Source organism: Cygnus olor, chromosome 13 (assembly GCF_009769625.2).
Source record: "Cygnus olor isolate bCygOlo1 chromosome 13, bCygOlo1.pri.v2, whole genome shotgun sequence".
Lineage (NCBI taxonomy): Eukaryota > Metazoa > Chordata > Aves > Anseriformes > Anatidae > Cygnus > Cygnus olor.
Genome location: NC_049181.1, coordinates 16,508,207 through 16,520,975, shown reverse-complemented (window position 1 = coordinate 16,520,975; position 12,769 = coordinate 16,508,207). Strand labels below are relative to the sequence as shown.

Sequence of the window (12,769 nt, the reverse complement as noted above, 5' to 3'; positions counted from 1 at the left end):
CAAATGCTAATTGTGGACACCTTACAGCACGTTTCCTTATCACTACATGATTTTACGTAGTTCTGTGCAACTGTGGGTCCTCCCCTTGTGCATACCACGCTGCGCAGCTCTTGACTTTGATGACATTTTGTGGTAATGAGCTCTGCAGATGAGCAGTGCATAAAGGTGTTTCTTTCCTTGGCACCGTGATGGCAGGTGGTTGCAACTCGAACTTCTCACTTTGCCCTGGCTACCTGCAGCTTTAGCAGGAGCTGGACAAAAATGCATTGAGTGACAGAAGCAGGGGTGTGTCTGCACAGCAGTGTGAGGGTAAGGACAGGGTTGGAAGCATTTGTATTACAAGCGCGAGAGCTACAGCTCAGGGTTAGTGACTCTCAACTGCTGCATTTCCCTTAAAGTCCAAGCTCTTGGACTTCAGTGGATGTGCCAGATGGGAGATTTTAGTTTGTTTGTTTTTTCAAGGTAAATTCTAGTTTTTGTGTGCATGTGTGTGTGTGAGGGCTTCAGAGTACAAAACCAGAAGGCAAGCGAGGAGACGTGGGGAATGCGATTCTTTTTCCTTTGCAAACATAACTAGGACTTTATCACTGATATGAAAGAAGAAGGAATAAACACTTAATTTTTCAGGCTGTCACAGCAGCCACAGACCTCCTGGTCTTCCTTACAATGACATTTTGGTCTGTTTGCTGCACATGGCACTCTGTCTCCTGGATGCAAGAGTGCCTCAAAGTATGCCCTGTGCAGGGTCTGTTACTATCAGTGGACAGAAAGACCTTTACTGCTCTACCTGCATTGGTCCTGCAAAACTATGGCACATCTCTTGAGACCGTACACCAGTGTTGTATCTATTTAGCATTTCTATCTATTTCTATATTATATTTCTATAGTTTGTAGAGTATTTCTTTCTTCTGTCTGTGTGCTGACATGGAACATCTCTCTAATGCTGACTCTCTGCGCATATCACTTCCAAGGCTCGTACTGAGCACAAAAAAAGTCAGGATTCACTTCCAGTTGTTTGTTCCATCCTCCTCTTCCTGCCACTTAATTTTTTTCATGACGTTACACATTGATCAGATGAGTGTTGGTGATCAAGCAGTTATCCGAGTAATCATCAAGCTCACTGCTGCTTCTAGGGCAGGGTCTGTGGTTTGACAGCTGTCAGGACCAACCTGTTCTTAAAGATCCCTCACATCTTGCCCACCAACCCGCTGCTCTTCTGCCACACATTAGGGTCTGTTTTCTGTTGTCCATCCACCTTCTCCTCTCAGCACATGTCTTCTGCTCTTTTCCCCAGTAGCCAGCAAAAAACCTGATCGCCATCCCCTTCCATGGCCATTTCTTACTGACCAGTCAGTCTGCTCCTGGAGTTACTGGTGAGTCAGATGTACCGGACTGTTCAAAGGCTGCTCAGGCAGTGTGGGCAGAGCAGGAATAACCCCGCTCCTTGGCAGGACCGCAGGACGTGTGCCTCTCACTGAGCCTCCTTCCATTCCCCCATGGGGTGAGGTTAACACGACAGGCTCTGGTTCCCAGCCATGGGTGGGCGTCCTGTGTGTCTCAGCCAGCCTCAGGCTTCAGCTCCCCTTGGGGTAATGAAGCTATTTCTGTTTCCTGGGTAGGGCTCTGTCCTAATTTTGGCTTCGGCATAGATGATTCTTAGTGTTCGTGGGATGGAGCAGCCTATCAACCTTGCCTGATAGCTGGCCAGCTCTGAGATGTATAAATCAGTCGATATGTTCCTAATTCAGTCCCCCAGAAATGGGCTGAGTGTGACGAGGGAATAATTTTAGATTTCAGGAGCCATGTTTGGCTAAGATGAGTTGGCAGCATCCCTGAGACCGAAAGAAAATATTGTAAACACAGTAAAGAGCACTATAAAGCCTAGCTTTAAATAAATATTGGGCTTTGACACCAACTGGAGGAAGCCAGATTTCCAGCTGCCGAAAGGATGCCCAGCTCCCAGGAATGTAATCTGAGATTCTTGGCTCACTTTGTTTCAACAATTTAATAATCATTTGGGCTGGAAAAGCCCCACAGCATTGTCCATCAAAATGATCTTGAACATAAGTTAAAATTGTTCCAGGGAACTCCCCAAATTGGCTGCAGCCTGATGCGGGGTCTCTTACTTGCAAGTACCCTCACCCCTAGCTGTTCTCCAACACAGCCCTGTCCTGTCCCAGGGAGGCGAGCGAGGACTGGTAACAGAGATGTAAAGCCTATGTCCTTCACCCTCGGTGGTAAAATTCCCATGAAACAAATATTTTAAGGATATTTGTCTGTGTGGTTAGTTTTTGGCAGGCCCTGTTTGGTAAACTGGCCTGTTTTCCATGTTTACTGATGGGAACAGGGTGGGGATGACTGTTGCACCGAGCTGTTACAAATACATGCCACATCCTTTCAGCAGCAGATAAAGCAACTCCCCTGGCTTGAGCCAAGTGACTGCAGCTCAGCTTCCAGAGCACCCACATTGCGTGATCTACAGCCGGCAGGAGTCCCTGGTGGCAGACAGAACATCCTGGAGGAAAACAAACCTCGATCAGAACCGCCTCCTGTGAGCTAAATAAATGCAGGGATACACAGGAAAAGCTTTTGATCTTGGATAGACAGATGTTATTGTCTTGTCTTCCTTTCCCCTAAAGAAAAAAGGGAATGAAACAAGTTTTATTGCCCAGGACATTGTCTGGTAGTTGAGGATGGTCAAGGGGAAGTGGGAGAGCCTCCTTGGGAGCTGACCGAGCCCGTCGTGCTGTGTCAGGAACTGAACCAGCCGGTCAGTGGCCCAGTTTGCCAAGCAGGTTGGTGCCAGATGCTAGGTGTGGTACTGGGGCTGGCCAGTTTGTATATTAGGTGTATTTAAAGAGTCAACAACAAAAAAAAAAAATCTGCAAACTTTCCTCTGGTTGGCATTCCTCTCCACCCTGATTCCTTACCATGCTTGGAGTGTTGGGCTCTGAGGGGCCAGAATTGTAGTTCTACTGTGCAATGACAGCAAAATCCCCACTGGGGTCTACAGAAACAAACTCCGTATCGTAGGACTGGCTTTTTTCCCCTGTGAAATGCTTCCAGAGCAGCTTCAGCAAGTCTCTGCACATCACATTTCTTTCCAGGGCCTGACAGTAAATGTGTGTGTGACCTCTGATCCTTAATTTTAGGGTCTTCATTTGAACACACAAGGTTTCATTTCATTCTCAGGTTAAAATCTGGCTTTTGGGATTGCTTCTCTCAGCTTCCTCCAGTTACAAATCCCTACCAGCTCAGCTGAGAGTGTGTCATGCACACAAGGCAGTGATCTGGAATCGCACCCACACCCTGACCCTAGCAGCACTCACACATTCCTAAATTATTTTCTATCAGCAACAGTAATGCCTCAGTCTAAGATAACTGGAGGCAGACGGTGCCCCTTTTCCTGGCACAGCAGTGGTTCTGCATGCTGGAGCTGCCACATGAAGGAAATGCAAGTAAGCTCTGCTCTGATGTCCAAAAGCTGAACTACATCCTCTGCTCATTGAGACTGCTGTTTCATCACCACCCTTCCCTCCCAAAGTATTAAAGGCTTTATGATGAAATAGTTTCAGTTGTAACAGGAGAAGGAATAAGAAAAAGTGGAAGGAGCCAAATCAGATCTTCACTCAACGTATTCTTCATAAAGAGAACCAAAGCTACGTGTGTCCCCGTGTACGTGTACGTGTTTATCACTAAGGCAAAAGCTTTTTATCAGGCTGTTAAACTTCTTCAAGCAAAGAAACAGACAACTGCTTTTTTGTCAGCTCAATTGTTTCTTTATCCTAAATCCGTGTAGTGTGTTCAAGACAGTTCTTGTGTCTGAACCTGAAGGCAGAGCACTCACCTTTATAAGCTTCAGGAGGGATTTGAGCTTTCCCTTGATTTCGTATTTTACCTCTTGTTATGTGTTACATAGTGTGGCAGGAACATCGCATTGTCCCTTTGCAATGCCTTTTATTTAATGACTTCAAAATGCTTTGAAACCGTTTGACATTTGAAATAAGAACTGGGTCAGTTCTGCCTTCCTCGTTTTAGAGATGAGGGCAGACAGGTAGAGAGGTTAAATGAATTGCCCTGCAAAAAAGAAATGTCTGTATAACGCAATTTGGAAGAGTACCTAAAACTTTTGGCTCTGTTACCTCTGTACTTACCACAGAATGGATTTCCTCTTCCAGTGAAAATGACTTCCTCTGTGATCATTGACAGTGAGGCTGCCAGTCAGAAAGCAATAATTAAAGAGAGCCCAAGAAGATCAGCAGTCCAAATCCAAGTGCTCTGTCTCTACAACAAACTGGGAGGTTGACTTAGATGGAGCTCGTAGGAGAGATTGGGACTATCTCATGTGCGTTCAGCTGATGGGTGAAGCAAACGTACAAGGTGTCAGGGCCTTCAAGACCATCCCTGCACCTGCTGCTGATACACCCCACACCGTGTGTCTGTTGGGCAGAGCTGGAGCAAGAAGCCAAAATGCAAGGTATTTGACAATCACATACTTCTGGGAAACTGCAGGGCACCACCGAATAGGCCTGGCTAGCCAATGCGTGTAGTAAAGATTTCTTCTCTCCAGTTCTGTTTGCTTTCATTGCTAATGAAACCCTGGATGTGAAATTCACAGGGACGTACATTGCTCTCAACAATCTCTTTCTTGTTGATCCTTGTGATAATTTGTGTTTTTCTGGTACTGTTTCTGCGAAGATGAGGTTCCGTGAGAGTCTCAGGTTTCATTTAACAGTAAAATGAAGTTTCCAGCCATCAGAGCTGTAGAAAAAAGCCTAGGTGACAGCTCAAAGAATATACAAGCTTGAAATGTTGCATGCCAGACTATCTACATCAAACCACCCTGAAAGAAAATTATCATGGATTTCATCTCAAATGTGTTGTTGTATCACCTTGTAGAGGAGTTGCAGGCTTAGAAAGGAGAAGCTGTTCTGAAGCATTTTAAGTGTGACGGATTTCTTCCCAATTTATGTGACAGTGCAGTGACAGTAGGTCAAATGAAACTGAATAGAATTTCAATGAAGTCTCAACAAAGTGTCTCATGGAGCTTAAAAAGAGAAAACCAAAGGCATAATTGTGCAACACCACCTCGGAATTACTAAAAGAATAATGTGTATTTATGCCTGCCTTCTATCCAAAGGTGATGCAGCTCCATGCAAACGGTAATGCTGTTGCTCTTTGCAGCTTCCTGTTTTCAGTTGCACCGAGTACCTGAGGGTTTCCTGAGTGGAAAAGTTGCTTCCTAAAAACAGCTCCACAACTGTTCCTCCAAAGACCTTCACCTTCAGCTTGAAATCTGCCTGTATTTACTTCCAGTTGTGCCTGTATCACATTTAATAATCAGATTTAACTTGTGAAGGAAAGTTTCTCAATCTGGTGATTCCTGTGGGACTGTCTCAGTGCTACTGCAATCAGCATGAAATGTTTTTTGACTGAGGTATGTAGTGTGCCATGCAGGCCTTCAAGGAGGGTCCTCTGACAGCTAAAGCACTCTCAGTCTGAAGATGAGCAGAACCACCCCCAAAATGGACTGATTCTGTTTCTGCCGTTTTCTTCCTCGCATATATGAGTAACCACTTCCAAAGTAACTAGCGTGATGGCGTGATCTCATCAAGCAAGTTGTGTTAAGTGAGGGATACAAAAGCAGGAGCCGTTTTGGTAACCACTGCATGAGCAAAAGCCTGATTTAATTACCCTAACAACTGATGAAGAAGGAAAAAAAATATCTACTCCATAGTACCACATAGATCGTTCTGGATTGGAAGGGACCTTAAAGCCCATCTAATCCCAGCCCCCTGTCCAGGGACCCCTCCCACCAGCCCAGGCTGCCCACAGCCCCATCCAGCCTGGCCTTGGGCACTGCCAGGGATGGGGCAACCACAGCTGCTCTGGGCAGCCTGTGCCTCCCTGCCCTCGGAGTAAAGAATTTCTTCCTTATATCTCATCTAACCCTATCCTCTTTTAGTTTTAAGCCATTCCCCCTTGTCCTATCACTGCACCCCCCCGACAAAGTGCCCGTGCCCAGCTGTCCTGTAGCCCCCTTTAGGTATTAGAAGGTTGTTAAAAGGTCTCCCTGGAGCCTTCTCTTCTCCAGGCTCAACGACCCCAACTCCCTCAACCTGTTTCTATAGCAGAGGTGCTCCAGCCCCTTGATCATCTCTGTGGCCCTCCTCTGGACTCATTCTAATACTTCCATGTCCTTCTGGTGCTGGGGCCCCAGAGCTGAACACAGGCTCCAGGTGGGGTCTCACGAGGGCAGAGCAGATGGGGACAATCCCCTCCCTGCCCTCCTGGCCACGCTGCTTTTGGTCCAGCCCAGCATACACTGGCGTTCTGGGCTGCAAGCACACATTGCCGTCTCGTGTCGAGCTTCTCACCCACCAACACCCTCAGGGCGTCTCAACAGGGCTGCTCTCAATCCATTCTCCACCCAGGCTGAATTTGGGGAACACATCACAGGAAGCACTAGAGCTTGCGAAATCATTCTAGTTTCTCTTCCCTTCTTGGTGGTTCCTTGGAGAGGAAGGGAGAAGACAAGGTCTCCAAAGACACAGCAGGATTTCCAGCAGGAAGGGCAGCATGTTCTTAGATAAGACACTTACTGGAAGGGGAAGGATGGGAAACGTTGATTCATCAACAACTATTGTGGAACAAATATATTTTTTAAAATGGCTACATTTGTGTGTTGTTTATAAATAATTGTATTTTTAAATGCCATATAAAAATTAGGATTTTGCTGGGAACCATTGCAGCGATCCTGGACAATCTGGCAACTGTGTCTGCAGACATTTCTTAGTTGGCTGCAGCAATCAGGGGGGTGTGGGAGTCCCTGGAGCCTAACTGATGAGGGACCAAGGAGTTATTTACAGAAACGGATGGGAACATTCATACTTGAACAGGGACCTTGAGGTGTGCAGGGGCCAGAACTGCTGGCATGACCAGCAGAAAGCAACGTCACCTCCAGCGAGGTGAACACTGTCTCATTCTCGTGAAATATGGCAGGAGCTGGTAGCAACTGCAGGAATGATCTTTTTAGACAGAAATTGATTTTCACAAGATTGCCAGTAGAAAAAAAAACACACAACAACAACAACAAAAAAACACCACTGCCTGGGCATTAGCAGAGCACATGCAAAATCCAGTGTTGGCTTCCTCCCCTCCAATGGACAAAACATCAGGAATCTGGGTGTCAACGGCTCCGACTGTCTGAGAAATAACCCATGGTGGACCTGCAAATTCTCTGCTGGCAGGTTGAAGGACAAAGACAGGTACTTCTTCAAGTGTGACAGGTTACTGCAGTGTGCCTGCCACTGTGGCCCGCGAGCACAGCCAGGCAGCAGCTAGCCATGGAAGCATTTCTCTCTGAGCTCGGCCTCAGTTCCCCCTCCACTGTTCTGTAGCTTTATTTTGTGCCAGACCTAAAAAGGGAGATAGCAATTATTCGAGCACAGTAACGATGTTTATTTAGAACTATTGCACCTACACCAGCATCAAAAAGAGGTTGTACCTTTACATTGCAATATGGACAATGATACTGTTGAATTAGCTCAATATGTGTCAGGGAACTGGCTCTTTGCATTTTTCCCATTACCAGTCACACCGGCGGTGACAGAGGACACTTTGCCTTTCCTTCTTGAGGAACAGCATTGCTTTTAAACTGTTGGTGATTTTCATGTCAAAAGCAAGCAAATTTCAGGAGTCAAGCAGGGCTTGTCAGATGGTCTAGGGTCCCAGGTATAGAGGGACTGAATGCAAAACAGTCATTGCTTCAGGGGAGGTGGAAGTCCTGGGGGATAAGACAGAGCCCAAAATGTTGCGTTTCCCTCTTGACACATGCGTCTGAAGAAGCCCTGAAATGTCAAAATCACACAGAATTGTCTGGAAAGCTTTCAAAATGATGGCAAGTAATACAGCCAAGCAACCCGCAATGTTCGGGCACCATGCACAGCAACGCACAGAGCGAAGCAGGATGCGGCTGGCACCACGGCACCGTCTGTTCTGACAAAAGACCCATCTGATTGGATTGTATTTTCTTTGTTTGGCTTTTAAATGCTTCTTCCCTCCTTTTTAAGACAAGTAAGAAATGCTTCCTGGCTCAGAAATGGGGCACTGTGGAGGGAGGTCCAGGCAGAGGAGCATGAGCAGGAGGAGGAGTTGAGGAGCTCGGTGAGCAGGAAATATTCTTCTCATCTGTGGAGAGAGGAGAGGAAGGTGGGGACACAGCCAACATCCAAGTTATTAGCAGGGCCAAGGATGTATTATTTTACTTGCAGTAACTGATAAAGCCAGCTAATAAAGGAAAATCATAATTTCTAAGGCAGATAAGAGCTAGTCAAGGAAAGCCAATATCTTCCTTTCTGTACTTTCTAGCCTCAGGAAAAACACAATCTGTGATACCGGTGCCATCATGATAAAACTGTACTTTAAAAATACATCTATACCTGTGCTGCTGGTAAGCGCTAGGTTATTAAAGTGATGAGAACTGTTCCAATTTGCTGGGTGATTTCCATCACGGTGCTACCATTAACTAGTGCATTCCTCTCCCCCAAAGAGAAGACACATCCAGGGACAGCCTTGTCCGAGGGAGCTGCATGCTTATGGGCTGTGGCTTTCATTTCACAGCTGGGGAAGCAGCTGCCATCGGAGATGGTAGTAAATGGCAGCATCAGGAGAAGGGACCTGAACCTGTGCGGAGGGTCAGCTCAGATGAGGGAAATCTCAGACGAGGCTCATCTGTGGTTTTTTTCCCAACCAAATTCGCTGTTTGTTCACTGCTGGAGAATGTCACTAGGCAAGGGTGCGATGCTGCCCACATGTACAAGGTTTTGCTTTGTTAGTCTTGTGTCTTACACTCATTTTTTTGCTTTTTAGGGAAAGTGCCCTTTTTGGGTGGCTGACCGACCCCAAATCACCTCGGGATTGCCTAAGAGAAGGAGTGCGAGGCAGCGAGGCCTCAAGCAGCGTGGGCTGGGAGCTGACATCAGGTCACATTTTCTGACAAATCATTTACGTGTCTGGGTCTGATAAAGTTTCATTGTGACGCTGCCAGTTTCCTTCCAAGGGCCGCGAGGATGGCTCCGTTGCGGCTCTGAAGGAAACGGGGTTGGGGTGGAGACTCACCCGAAAAACCCATGAAATATTTTACAGGCGAACTACAGAGAAACCGGAGGGAAACAAGGGCAGGGCGGGAAGGGGAGTGCTGCATGCAGACGGCAGGCCGCAGACTTGGCTGACGCCGTGGGGCATTTGGCACTCCCAGGGAAGGGTAAATACAAAGATAACTGGGCAGGGGTGTGGGTGGGTAGCGCTTAGCTCTGAAGGGCCTAGTTTCCTGTGGCCTTTCACCCTCCTGCCCTGCAGTTCACAAGCTCTTAAATAGGAACGGAAAGGTCATCACAGCTTTCCCCTGTTTTGGGACCGCTCTTTGGCGCTTTGCTTCTAGGGGCTGTCCTAACTCACCTCATGCCTGCGGTGACAGTGTCTGTAGGTAGAGGCTTCTATGCAGTTTTATGCTTTTGTATCACATCTGTTATTGATATTCTTCTGATCGAAACACAGTGCAAATTTTCCATGATGACGATAATGTGGGAGCTCAGAGTAAGATAGCAATAATAAGTAATTATAAGTCATACTCAATTAGTCACGCCAAGTGCTCTAGACAGAGTGCTTTTCATTGCAAGTGACTCCCATGCACTTGCGCGCGCTGGCCGAGATTGCCCCCATTAATTTGCTGCAGGCTGTAGCGCTGCCAGGCAGTAGCAGAATTGATCACTTCACTGTACTTGCATATTAGTTTTACATGGAGATTCTGTGCTGTGGAGGACTCAGATCATTAGGAAACTGCTTTTAGCTCATCTTTTACTCCTCAGCATCTGCCCTGCTTTCTCCTGCTGATGTTAGTAATTGATGGTCCATCATGTTGCCTCCAAAGAGATGCAGACAGCAGGACATGGCCCTCGGAAGCCCTGCACGATTCAAGCCTTCTGTGCCACAGTTTTCCCCTCTATGAAGTACCCTGGCATGGGAAATGCTATAGGGAGCTAAGGTTTGCTGATCACCAAGTAAAAATGTGCTCACCCACCAGCAGGACGCAGCACTCTGGGGTGGACGTCAGCAGCTGGTGAATAAATCCCAGCACCTTCCTCTGCTGTGTGGTTCCTTGAGCCATCTGGTCCCGCTCGCAGCCCAAGCCCTGCTCGAGAGGAGCACGCGGGATGCAAATCAGGCTAGAAATAATTGCTCTCTTGGAGTGAGTGATGTGGGAGCATGGCCTGTCCCCTCACATTTCATGTTAATGATCTCTCCTGTGGAGAGGAGGGGGGAAGAAAAATTGCAGTGCAGAAACGGATTGCTGGAGGCATGTCCCTGGCATCCTTCTTTAGTTAATTTTCTGAGTTAAATAAACAAGTAAAAAATGAGATAAATAGGGAAAACATTTTTTTCTCTGTTCTTTTTTTTTTTTTTTCATTTTAAGTACTTTCAGTATTAATCAAGTCAGGCTTGATCATAAACCATGTAGCACTGAATGAATGGCACAGAAAGTTTATTCCCAGAAATTCCAGGTGAGCAGTTTATGGTGAGCATTTTAATTTTTATGGTGATTTCATTGGGGAATGCATAAATATATAGAAAGGAGATCAACCACAAGACCACTAGTGCCACCACTGGCACCAAGGGACAAGTAGACACTGTGTTTTGCCAGGGTTCATGGAAACACCAACCTAGCCTGGGGGCTTTGAAGCCAGGTTGACATGAAACTGATGTAGGAGCAACAGTTTCCTATCCTTCAATAAGTCAGGGTGTTGCTTATAAGTGTGACTCCCCGTACATAAACCCAGCATGTACCCGATTTGGGCAGCAGTGCTCTTGTTGTGCACCCTAAATATTAAATCCCTCTTGATGGTATCCAAGGACACTGGCAAAAAATTATATATAGCTTTTCTTTTTTTCTCTGTATTCATTGATTTCTTCAGGAGAGAAATGTTTCAGATGCTGTCACTTGATTGAAACAAAATCAAGTAAACCAGAAGCTGAAAAACTTTAGGACTGATTTCTGACAACAGTTACAAGCAGCTTAGTGGGATGAACTTCAGTGTTCCAATAAGATAAAGTGGAATAGAAAATTGATGTGATAAGAGATTGGTGAAATAGACATTTTTGATGTGCCACCCGAAAATATATGGTATTTTATTAAATTATTCTTTCAGTTGAAGGAATAACATTTAAGCACAATAAGATTAAGAATTTAAAAGACTTCAAGGGAACTTCATTTCTCAGAGAGCACATTGAGGGACATTCTGACATTTAATTTCTCAGCAAAATGTGAAGTGAGGCTAGAAAATGGGACACAATTAGCATTTACTTAAAACTTGGATTCAGTTTTGCATCAGTTCAAACAATGCAATCTGAACGGAGTGAATAATTTGCTTTGACTTTGCCTCTTTGTTTCTGCTTACAACTGTTTGGTGAACAGCTTGCAAATTTCTCAAATACACCCATTCTTTTCTGGGAGGTACCAGTTATTCATCAGATAAATCTTATGAGCAATTCTCAGTCTTCCCTTGCTCAGTTCTATATTTAGATTTTCTGCTACGGTAGCCAATATTGAGTGGAGGCTTAGGTCACCCATTACTATTTCTGCTCTCTGAGTGCAAATACATATGGTTCTGAGAACCAGACAACTTGAAATGTCCTCTAATTTCTGCTAATATACTCCTTTTCTCAACACTGGTCAGAAATAAATTTAAAAGGAAAATGTGCAAGTACCAATTGACCTCAGCGCCATTTTGAGATGCTCTTGCAGATATTTGATGTACTATTTTCTGAGTTCTCATTTTAAAAACACTGAATACAAAAATCTGAAGCAACATTTAGTAGGGGTGGGTAGAAATCGCCTCTCAAGTTAGAACTTCTTTTTGCCATTGCTCTCTGTAGAAAGCAAACTTAGGTGACCAGCCTAGATTGAGTACCTCCTTTTTAGATATCCAAATTTACATGAAATGAATCCTATCCAAAGTAAAAACAAAACAAAACAAACAAACAAAAATCTCACACATAATTTTATTGAAAAAAAGTTTCCTATCAGAAAATCCATTTGAGCGGACACATTTCAATCACTGCTGTCTATTTTTGAATACGTAGAAATGCATGCAGGACCTTTATATTATGTCTGGGCTTAAATCTCGTTTTGCCTAGCAGATTTGCTGTGATTTATCATGTAAGTTCAGCATGGATCAGACTGATGGGCACAAATCTCTGTTTATACTGTGATTAACCCAAGTTAAACCCTCAGCGCGTCATTTCCCTTCTATGGGATCCTGAAGAGCAGCACTGCTGTATCTCCGTGCAGCTGCTCCCTGCCATTTAAAGCACTTTTTCTTGCTATGAACTGTTAGGGAACGAACAATGCATCACTTGAAATGGAGACATTACTGCTCAGGAGGTTTCCTGATGCTATTCAGGGCTCCACGTGGAATTCCGGATCCATTCCCATCACCAAGTGCTGCGCTGAAAATGTCAGGCGCTGCATGCGCTTGCTGTGTGTCTCCACAGGGGTTTCTGTCAATATACACTTTCTGTTACCCAATTTAGATGCTGAACATCGAAGTCTTGAGCATTTGATTCAAAATTCAACAAATAATGAGCACCAAGGGTGCAGTTCTACATTGCCTTGAAAAATAAAATCTCCTTTGAGCTGTGAAAAACAAGATACTCAGCGATTTTACCTTGAGTTCTACACCTGAAGGAAGGTTTTGGAGATTGAGTCAGT

At 45.3% G+C, this 12,769-nt stretch overlaps 2 long non-coding RNA genes across 5 annotated transcripts in view; one reads left to right on the top strand and one right to left on the bottom strand.

Annotated features, from left to right (window-relative positions):
* The window catches only part of LOC121077126, a 57,125-nt gene that overhangs the window by 17,653 nt on the left and 26,703 nt on the right, over positions 1 to 12,769 (top strand). For all 4 annotated transcript variants that reach the window (XR_005823903.1, XR_005823900.1, XR_005823902.1 and 1 more), the window contains exon 5: positions 8,872 to 8,984. This is a non-coding gene — a long non-coding RNA (uncharacterized LOC121077126). The remainder of the gene's footprint in view (positions 1 to 8,871; positions 8,985 to 12,769) is intronic.
* On the bottom strand, positions 6,283 to 8,612 carry LOC121077127. Its single transcript, XR_005823904.1, has 3 exons — positions 8,442 to 8,612; positions 7,508 to 8,190; positions 6,283 to 7,418 (listed from the first exon to the last, which is right to left on the bottom strand). It is a non-coding gene; the product is annotated as an uncharacterized LOC121077127 (long non-coding RNA).